Genomic DNA, 11,482 nt, shown 5'->3' with positions numbered 1-11,482 from the left:
CTTAAAACAGTCCCTTTAAACAACTCAAAACAGTCCCTTTAAACAACTCAAAGCAGTTCCTTTAAACAACTCAAAACAGTCCCTTTAAAGTAAAGAATCCTCTGAATTGAATTCTTACTGATATCAAGTTTGTTCCTCCTAAACCCTTTAAATTTCCGGAAACAATCCCTTTAACATGAGTTGTACATAAAATGCACTTACCAATTTATTATGGCTGTGTACAGTATAGTCCCCCCTAGTTTCAGTAGCAACACCCAACTCACTTCCACTGTGAACATTTTAAATTAATCTTTAATAAAACGAAAAAAACTTGTAACGTCAAGTGTGTTTTAGANGCATTTTTTTAAACAGGCAATTTAAATATTTGAATGTGGTGTTTCATTCAAAGATTTTTGGAGCAGATTTGTGCAGAACGAACAAAAAATATTTTTTATGGTTTTTGTGATTAAAGACTTCTAATGCAGGTTTTTGGGAATTTAAAGGAAGGGACCGGCAATGTATAAGTAGTTGAACTGATATTGCACAAAATTGATATTCAAATTCATCAATTTTGGTGGGTACGTTCGAGAATTGTTTTTTCAAAATTATTAAATAACGACGAAAAAGATTTGGTAAAAATTATATAGTAAACTAATTAGATATTTAGGAACAAATTTCTCAAGATAAATTTGTTAATAAATCAATGTTAGAACCAATTATTTCGTTTTATCATTATATTGAATTTCTTATTTTAATGTAGAATTTTTGTTACATTTATTGTCGTCGTTATTTAATAATTTGAAAAAAACAATTCTCAAATCCTACCCACCCAAATTGATGATCTTGAACGTCGACTTTGCGCTCAAACTCAGTAATTTTAGACCTTTAAAACGTTTTATATGTCTCAAATGAATCCTAAAAGATTTCTCTACGATATCCGCAATCTCAGTTCAATCACTATACATTACCGGTCACTCCCTTTAAAAAAGGATTCTCTTAATAGATATTTTTATATTTCTACTGAAAGAAAGAAAGAACAATTAAAAATAATAAATCTGCTGAGAATTGAAAATTATTATAGGTCACACTGTAAAAGAAAAATACCTGGTAATATAGAAGATTGATGAAAAAATGAGACTGTAGTGGGGCAACCACATTTTTATAGGTTTTACTTGAAACCTCTGAAATAACGATCAGCTCAAAAAGTACATTTTAAACGAGTTGTAATAGGTTCATTGTCATGTTTGATTTAAACTAGTAAAGTAAGAATTCACTGGGTTTGAATATATAATTGGAAAAAAGGCGTGGCACTGGTTTAAAGAGATAAATCACAAAACCAACCAAAGATTTATTCTTCAACTATATAAAAACTTTAAAGATTTTTTTTACTGTATTGTATTTGAAAGCAATTGATAACTAATTATTTCTGGTAAAACCTCAACAATTAGTAATATCTTCATTTATTTACTTTTAAATGTTTAATTAATATATTTTACATATGTACAGTGTACACCACAATGAACACTATAACTGAGCCCGAAATTTAAAAGAGTATCGTTGAACGAAACTCCCGGGTTTCCTTTTTGGGGTCTTATTATTTGTGTAGATTTTTATTTAAGAGATTCGAAAAAATGGTAAAATATGATGAAACTAAATAAAACAATATTTCAAAACAAAAATATCGATATCCACAAAACTGGTTAAACCCATTTGTGAAACCCGGGTTACAAAACTGGTTTTCAGAACGATACCCTGTCTTAAGTTTTGGGCTCTGTAATTATTACATACATCACACTGTACACTGAACAGTACATAATGTACACATAACACTGTGTACATAATATGCTGTGTACAATGCACATCACTTTTCACCAGGTATATGCCTGCAATATGCATTCTCTCAAACTGAGGGAGAGAGAGATAATATAGGTGGTAAGGAAGGCAGTTAGATAGGTAGATAGCTGGTAGGACAGATAGATAGATACCAGGGATAGAGAGATAGATTGCGCCGGTTCGAGCGCACAATTCTATTCGCAGCAGAGTCGGCGCTTCGTAGTGAAAGGTCAGGTTCAGGAGCGCGGAATAATTTTGTGGGGTAATTTTAGGAATTTTTTTCTTAATCTATTTAGAATTTTTGGTGTTTCATACTATACTTACAAATACAAAAATAAAGAAAGAGTGTTGTATATAGTTCCTGAAAGGAATAATAATTCAGCTTGGAGTTTGTTAATAGTCAAAGAGAGTAAAATATTAAAAGTGCTCTTTAATAAAAATTCCGCCATTTTATTGTATTGTCAACCATTACACGTGTACTTTACATATTTAAACTCTAACAACCTTTTGGGCCCTGGAACAGAAAAACTGTGTTTTCTCTCAATTCTTTTTGAAGATGATAAAATAAACATACACTTTGATTAATTCCCCTCCCCTTTTAAAATCATGCAGCTTAAAAAATAAGAACTAAATTAGATTGCCAAGGGATCATACTGTGTTAAACTCCTTTTAAGGCTCAGAAAATATATACTATATTTTCTTGTCTATGTTTATATTGCTCCCAGAAGATGCAGTACACCTGTTTATTTAGAAAGAGCAAGGAATATATTTCTTGCCCAGGGACCCTTGTTTGTATAAACATTAAATTTCAAGGGACTGTTATACAGGGTGTCCCACATCATATTAGATCGAGAACGGGTCTAAATTACGATTTTCGGGACTAATTAGAACATTTCATTAGAATAAATCACTTTGAAAAATAACATAAGGCTTATATAAGAATTTTTTCTTGCGGAAAATGATAAGTTTTTCGAGTATTAATGGTTTATTTTGGTGTTAAAGATTGGAGGCAATCTAATATGATATGGGACGCTCTGTACTTAAACTGCCAAGCCCAAAATGTAAGAGACTATTATTGCACTAAATTCCTGAGTTTCCATTTTGGGGTGTAAACATTTGTGTAGATTTAAATTAAAAAAAATTACCTAACCCTCGACATGAAACTGGCTTTCATATAGTGGATTTCAAGATAATACCCTATTTAAAGTTGCGGTTCAGAGGTTGGAGTCAAAATTCACAAAAACAATGGCATTTTCTCACAAATAATTTGGAACCCAACTCTCTTGATAACTGAAGAAAAAGAGTGCTGTCATCTTCTTTATTAGTTCAGAAACTCCATTTTCTTGGGAATTCCTTCAGAAAGTTTAAGGTGTATCTATATATTATTAAAAAGACATAAACGGTAGTAAACACTTTTATACAGAAATCCCAGTTGGAAAAATCTTCATTAAATATTAATAGTGTTCATGAATAATTTTGTAAACCTACTTCAGCTCTGATTGTTCACAGAAATTAAGTTTCATATAAAAAGGCTTTTTACATTGTAATGGGGGCAAGAAATGCGGAGCTCCAAAGCTAACTGCATGCATATACAACCTCATGCAATGGAAACACAATTCTATGCTCTAGCAGACAAAAATCCAACGGATTTCAACTTCAACAGTAGGTAACACTGCAGTAAATCGGAAATGATTTTAAAAGACGATATCAAAATCCTCCCTCCATTTCCATGTTTATTGGTACACCCTGTAAATTCTCAGATATGTTGAACCTCTTAGTTATGCATTTAGGTTGGCAGCCGAGTATCCTAATTAAATCAGACCAACAGTAACTTTCTTCCCATCCTCCTTCCTCCAACTTAATAATAAAATATTTCCATTCAGAAACTCAGGGACTTTACCCCCAACTCTGATTTAAAGCAGGAAATTGAACTTATACAACTTTTTATAATATTTATAGAGATCAATTTAATGGACAAAGTTTCGCAGGAATAATAGCAGTTCTCAGAATTGCAGAATTGGAAGACAGATTTTGGCACTTTTTTGTTAGATAAAATCATTATTCTATTCTGATCTATTCTAATGTCTACTGTTTTTGTAGACAGTAACAAAATATTGGAGATTTAGTCAATATTGGTAAATGCCATATTAAATAAATTGAAACCAGAACAGAATTCTCAATATCCCAGTCAATTTTGCAAATGCAAAACAAACAGACCACATTCTGGAAATCCCAGCATTAAAGAAATCTTGAAGTAAAGCAAAGATTGAACACAACACATTATAGTGGTCATGATCATGATTATTAGTGCAAGTTACTTCACAGTTCATTGTACATAAATTTAGTTATACTTTATATTTTATTTAGAGTAAGAGTCATTGTTTCCATTTGCAAAACTTTTGAATAATTTTTGCGAAAGAATTCAAAATTTTTTGCTTTCGTTGCGCAAAAAAAAGCACTTTGCGCACTCATTCGCAAAATTCATTTCTCGCCAAATTGAGTTATTCTGCTTTTGCGTTATTTATTCTATTTTACACAATTTTGCGGAACAAATTCTCAGTGAAAGGTTGAATAAAGGTGTAATGTAAAGTGTATAAATTAGTCATCTATGAGATTTCACTTTTTTGCATATGATAGAAATGCTTAAACAGGAAAAAGGAACAGATTACTTGCATAAACTCTATTTTGAAACCTGATGCATGATGGCACACTGCACTGCAAATCAAGATGTGCACGATCTCACACAAAAGTCGAGCAGTATTTTGCCAATTACTCATTTTAAATTTAATAGTGGAACAGATCCGTAGCATTTTTTAAATGTATAAGTCTAGGCCTACAAAAAAGTATCAAAGTTGAGGCTGTATTAAAGATTGATGACTAAGTTTCACTGTTGTCTTTATCTCAGTGGGCTCAGATCTTTTATTTCAATCATTTGCATTCGACTAGAAGTAGTCAACATTTTAAAGTAAAAGTTTAACACCGAACAAAGATTCGACATCAATAAAAACTATGCATCAAATTTCAATTTTCGAATTTCTTATTTCTGTTTTATTAATTTTGTTTTTGTAATCAGTTGAGAGCAGCAGAATCATAATTTATTTGTATGTAAATTTTTAAATAAACCTTCAGTTGTTTGATTATGTGCTGAAACAGAAAATTTTGGTAAATTTGGAATATCATGTTTTGTGTAAAAATTTACGTTTCCTGCAATACTTCCAGGTCTTGCACAAATTACGCAAAAAAAAACTATGCTTCATGCACAAAAGTTTGCCAAAAAATGCTTGCAGGAAAATTATGCAAATTTTGCGCCAAAAATATGGTCATTTCGTGGAAACCCTAGTAAATGTTAACCTCTGTAAAGTACAGACTATAACTGTATTAAATTGAAAATCTAAATTTTTCCATTGATAAGAGTTAAACTTCCGACATACATAAACAAATTAATCTAGGATTTTATCAGTTTATTTATAATTTCCATCATTCATTACCTTCTGTTTTTTCTCTTCATGCATATGTATTGATGGTGTTAATGAGAATATTGTTTGCCAGGAGTCGTATCGTCAGCAAGAATAAGATTGGATTGTATATACTCTATAGACAGGATATATTGGAAATGTTTATCCAATGGAAATAAATACGGTTGTCTCAAAAATACAGAAATTTTGTTTTACCATTGGAATTGTTATTGCTGTTTTAAGTTGAAATGGGGGTTTTCCTGAAAAATTGTTACCCAGTAATGAAGGTTGAACCTGAGTAAACAGCTAAAAAATTTTGTTGGTGGTCTGGCTTAAATAAAATCGTTAGAATCATCAACAACTTGAAATAATTCTTTTTATAGAAAAAGTCTTTTATTTTATTTTTTTTTCTGAAAATTTCAAAGATTTTTTGTTTGTTGATTCTTCAAATTAGGGCCACTGCTAATTAAGACCCAACTTGTTCTTGTATACTAGCTGTAGTGCCCAGCATTGCACATGGAATTTAAAAAAAAATCTAATTTTAAACAAAATTAGCCTTTGTTATTGTTATTGGCCCAGGGTAACATTAGCCAATTTGTTAAAGCTGTTTGACTAGTTATAGCTAACAAATATATTTGTATGAGGGAAGAGCTGTATAACAAACAAAGAAACTAACAACAAAACATTTAAATCAAATAAAAATCAAAACACGGTTTTTATTCTCTCCTAAAAATCCCCCCCTTCCTTGTTTAACTTTTTGCGACCCTGTTAAAATGGGATTATCAACCCGCTGAAATTATTATGCGTCCGGTCTCTGTAGAGAATATGTTGGATAGATAGATAGATAGTTCGGGGTTTTTTGGAAATGGTTAGATAAAGAGCAGGATTTGGGGTTACTGTAAGCTACAGCTAGGCAGTCGGACAAACACTATGTCGTCTTTGAGATTTCAATATGTTTTTTAAAAATTAATCATGAAATCATTTTGTCGGCCCCATCCCTACCACATAAACCTTCTTTTGTGTAGATTGTTGATTTGGAATTATTAAAAGATGAATCCTGTGAATCGTAGACAAAGCCAAAATTACGTTCAAAGCATCAATCCATGCTTTTCATACGCCAATTCATCTCTATCTGTCTATCTATATATGTATATATATATATATGGATAGATAAAAGATTAAAAGTTAAATCATTATATCTATAGATATGTCTATCTTTCTATCTATCCTTCTATCTAACTTCATGTCTATCTATCTATCTGATTGCATGATTAAACTACTCCCCTTCTTGTGACGCAGCAGCACGCAAAATATTTGACGCAAACCTGTGACGGACCTGACCTATTCAGCTCTCTAAATCCTCGGAATACTGATCCATGGACCAGCAATTTAGGAATCTGTCCAGAGGAGAGGGTGCATGCGTTGGGTCCTGTAAACCATAGAATTCACTGATCAACGCCGAACAATATTCCTCCCCTGAAAACGCATAAATAGCTAGAAGAGGTTTGACATCGGAGTTTTAGTTGAATCACTTCTTCTTAGAAACTTTAACCACACTTTAACCCTATAAAGGCTGGGGGGATCTGAATCTATGTATAACTGAGGTAAGGGGGCGTCCCACACCCTTCCAGTAGAAAAAGGCCTTAAAGAATAGGTATAGGGTTGAAATGCATGTCAATAGCCCAATTTTCCAGCTCATTGAAAACAAAATTTGATCGAGAACTTTTTATTTTTGGGTGCAGGGGAGGAATAAAAAAAATGCAAAAAAAGGTCATATAAATAAAAAAAAAAAAATTGTTTATAACAAATATCAAAATGTGACACATGTTTCTAAATCCATTTTTCAAGGGCTTTTCAAAAATATGGTTTTTAAATCTAAATTAAATCTGTAACTTAATCATAAAAAATACTTTTTCTATTTGTTAACAGTCAAAAAATTTCACGGTGATAGTGTCAAAAATGAGAGTGCTAGGGCAAATAAACTAGAGGGGGGGGGGAGCGCCTGTTTAAGGTGAAAGATTATAGAAGGGATTCAACTAATATACGGGTTACCCACTGAGTACGAGACTTCAGAGACGATTGTATGGAATTTTCACAGCATATATCTGTTTCCTTATATTTATGATTCTCAAAAACTGTAAACTTGTTTTTTTCTTCAGATTATTGAATAAGCCATCAAAACACTAAATTCAAATTTAATTTATTAAATTTAATTAGATAAATACAAATAAACAAAAAATCAGAAAAGCAAAATATATTCATTGTAGTGGAGGGGTTAGCCTTGGGAGATGCAAATTTTTTTGTGCACCCTCCTGAAAAACCGGTATTAAGAAAAAAATTAAGTTTATAATCTATATTAATCTATCTGAAAGCTGACAATTAGTCATCTGACCATAATTACCAATGTTTACTGTTTAATAAATTAGAGCCTCCCTCTGGCTCTAGGGGGGGGGTTATTCACCAACTGTCATGTTTCGTGGGACACCCTGTATATCCGATTATAAAAGAAAATTCAAAACTTTTTTGTTCTTCGCAATAGCTCTTCAATAAGAGATTGAAATCATTAATTATTTCAGTCATAACGTGAAACTTACTCTAGCTTTTGACGTAACAAGCTGATTAACTTTTTCTTTTCTAACTATGTTTAAAGAATTTTACGTAAGAATAGTATAAATGTTTATTTCTTCTGTAAAGTGCCCCGTTTTAAATGATAAAATTTGTGAAAATATTTCTTTTTTAAACTGCAGAACAGGGACATTTTTTTCCAAATGTTTGAGAAAATGATGATTTTAGGGATAAATTTTCTTTTTTAGTTTTGTGGAACGAGAATAATTTAATGAGGCGCAAAAATACGTCGGAATTATATCCCGAGTCATTGTTTTCAAAATTTGATAATCGAAGCATATTTTCAGGCCGAATACAAATGTCGTCATCTTTACAGGAAAATTATTCTGAAATTATTTAAAGAAGATTAATTTAATCATTGAATTTTGGTCTGTAGCCATTTTAGATCTTAAAAATAACTTTCTTGATAAAAATTTTTTTCCTGATAAGGTAAAAAGGTATAAAAAAATAATAAATATTTCTTAATAATTTTTTGAAATTTTTTTGAGATTTGAGTTTTTTTTAATAATTGTTTTAGGGCCCTATAAAATACCCTCACTACCACCGACTTGTTGAAACCTTTTTATCCACATTTATTCAAGAATTTTTTTTCAATTTCCCATGCACTACCCTCACTACCTCCGACTTTTTAAAATCTATATATCAGCATTTATTCAAGAATTTGTTTTTTATTTCAAACTACCCTCACTACCACCGACTTATTGAAATCTTTTAATCAACATTTATTTAAGAATTTGTTTTTCAATTCCACACTACCCTCACTACCTCCGACTTTTTAAAATCTATACATCAACATTTATTCAAGAATTTGTTTTTTATTTCAAACTACCCTCAATACCACCGACTTTTTAAAACTTGTTTATCAACATCTATTCAAGAATTTTTTTTCAATTCCCCACTACCCTCACTACCACCGACTTTTTAAAATCTATATATCAACATTTATTCAAGAATTTGTTTTTTATTTCAAACTACCCTCACTACCTCCGACTTTTTAAAATCTATATATGAACATTTATTCAAGAATTTGTTTTTTATTTCAAACTACCCTCACTACCACCGACTTTTAAAAATCTATATATGAATATTTATTCCAGAATTTGTTTTTTATTTCAAACTACCCTCACTATCACCGACTTGTTGAAATCTTTTTATCAACATTTATTCAAGAATTTATTTTCTATTTCCAACTGCCGTCACTGCCTAGACAAAAAGCTAAAGCAATTCATAAAGAAAATAAAGAGGCAGTTTAAAGAATTTTAAAGTTGAATTTATTGCTAATATTTTATTTTTTATAAAGATTTTTCCAAAAAATTCTGATACTTTTTAAAGAAAAATATCTGCTAACTACCATACATGTTTATAAAAAAATTCACCTATTTTTCAGCAAAAAAGGCATTTTATACGTTCACTCATGACCCCCCCCCCCTCAGACGGAATAGGATTAACCAACTTTACAAACTATGGAAGAAGATATTTAAAGTATTTACCAACAGTAATGTTTCGTGGGACACCCTGTAGTTTAAATCTTTAACATTTCCGAAGCATGTTTAGGATTCTGGATCATTTCAAGTGTAAAATCATGGTTTATGACTTCTATAGAATTAGCTTCGTGATTTTCCCTCTTGGTTCTGCATTCATTGAATACAGGTGGAAGAAAGAGGGGTACAGTGTGGGGAGTGGGGAGGGGGGGGTGTTACCACCAGCCCCCGCCCCTCCTTTATATTATTTATGAATCACTAAAAGAAAGCTCTGTCACTGAAAACTCCGGTCTCCAATAAAAAACTCCGGGTCTCCAATGAAAAACTTCGGTTCTCTAATTCGGGGTCAGATTTTACCTCTAAAAATAAAATACTAATTTTAACAACGAAAGATTAGGGTTAACTTTAAAAGTGTGCGCCCCTCTGTACTTTGCAATCGGCATATGCATTTTTTGACCTAAAGTGTTTTTGTAAAATAATATGCGGTTTTCAGGAAAATGCGTATTTCAACACATTAAACATATGGAGTCCTGAACTCTTTACAACATGCTTCTTTGTAAAATCTAAATATTACAACTATTAAACGTTATATTTAAAGTGCAGTAGAAAACTGATTTATAAAAGCAATTAATAGAAAAATTCGTTTAATTGTGCATAAAAGACATTCTTTTCTTGAAACTTGAATAAATTTTTAAATTTTATAAATTTTTAAATTCCGAATCCATGCATATATCGGGAAAAGTATCAAACCGACATTAAGGCAGTTAACCTTGTAAAAATAAAATTAAATTAGAGAACTATTTATTTGATAAATCTGTATGGATCACAGGGAGGATAATTACTTATCCTCCCTGTAAAGAGGGAGGATAAGTAATTATCCTCCCTGTAAATAGGGAGGATAAGTAATTATCCTCCCTGGAAATAAAAAAGTAGGGAATTTAAGGTTGGTTATTTCGTTGAACAGGAGATTAAAACAGTATATACAGTATACATTACATAATAGATTTATGTTTAAGATATCCAATATCTCTAGATTTATTTTATCAAATTAGTTTACTTATTCTTGGTAAAAGTAGACCAAAGATATCGAAAATGTCAAAAACATTTTTGTGTGTGCAAAAACTTACATTTAATCAGAGCAAACCTAATTCGCGTTCAAAGAACAGGTTTGCAGTTTGCAAAATTGTCGGACCGTTAAAATTTGCACAGAGGCGAAACAGATTCCTGGAAAATACACATTTTACTTATGTTGAGTTTAAATTCTTTATTCAAAACACGCATTGTGTTGAGGAAATAACCTTTATATAAAATTGAAACCTGATTAAAATTTTACGATGTACTGATCGAGCTTTTCTTTTTAATCCAATGAGAGAGCACTAATCCGCTTATTAAATAGTTTGACGGATTAAGTTGAATTGATTGGTTAATTTCTCGTCCAATGAGAGATTGTCAGGCATTGTTCATGGATTGAGCACTTTATTACTTCAAATCAAATAAAAAAAATAAAATTAAAAAAATTACTTTATTTCAAATACTTCTGAAACTTCAATGGTTCTAAATTAAATTTGTTTTTCTACAAAAGTTTCAACCTGAGAACGAATTAGTGCATCCTTGTAATACTTACAATTTTCATTTTGAATTCAAAGAAACAAATTGTATTGTGCTCGAGGTTTAAACCCATGTTTTATCACCCAGTCAACCAGGAACCAGGAAAATAAAGTGAGTTTTTACAAAACTTAAAATAACTGAGCTGGGATTATAAAAGAATTCACCGAAAGAATTTAAATTTGAATATAATTTAGATGTATTTTTATTTCAGGTATGTAGACAATACAGTATATAATATTAATATTAGCGCAATCAAATACCATAATTTTTCGATAAACAAGTGACAAAATCAAATTTAAAATTACCAATAGAACTTTCATTTTAACAACACATTTTGTTTTCAAATGAATGAAAGTATAATTATATTTTATTGAATTACAAAATGGTTTTCTAATTAGTTGATTAGTTATTAATGACGAGATGGCTCATTAGAGGAGTAAAAGTCCATTAATGATATAAGTTTTAGTTTTTTACAGAAGAAAGAAGAAAAACTTTATACAG

At 30.9% G+C, this 11,482-nt stretch overlaps 1 long non-coding RNA gene across 1 annotated transcript; it reads right to left on the bottom strand.

The window, feature by feature from the left end:
- Positions 1-212: 212 nt before the first annotated feature.
- Positions 213-1,189, bottom strand: LOC111716203 (uncharacterized). The gene is made up of 2 exons (XR_002768432.1): positions 1,084-1,189; positions 213-268 (listed from the first exon to the last, which is right to left on the bottom strand). It is a non-coding gene; the product is annotated as an uncharacterized LOC111716203 (long non-coding RNA).
- Positions 1,190-11,482: the final 10,293 nt, after the last annotated feature.

Source organism: Eurytemora carolleeae, unplaced genomic scaffold (genome assembly GCF_000591075.1).
Source record: "Eurytemora carolleeae unplaced genomic scaffold, Eaff_2.0 scaffold1125, whole genome shotgun sequence".
NCBI classification, from domain to species: domain Eukaryota; kingdom Metazoa; phylum Arthropoda; class Copepoda; order Calanoida; family Temoridae; genus Eurytemora; species Eurytemora carolleeae.
Note: the sequence above shows the minus strand (reverse complement) of the source record. Positions and strands in the feature narration are given on the sequence as shown.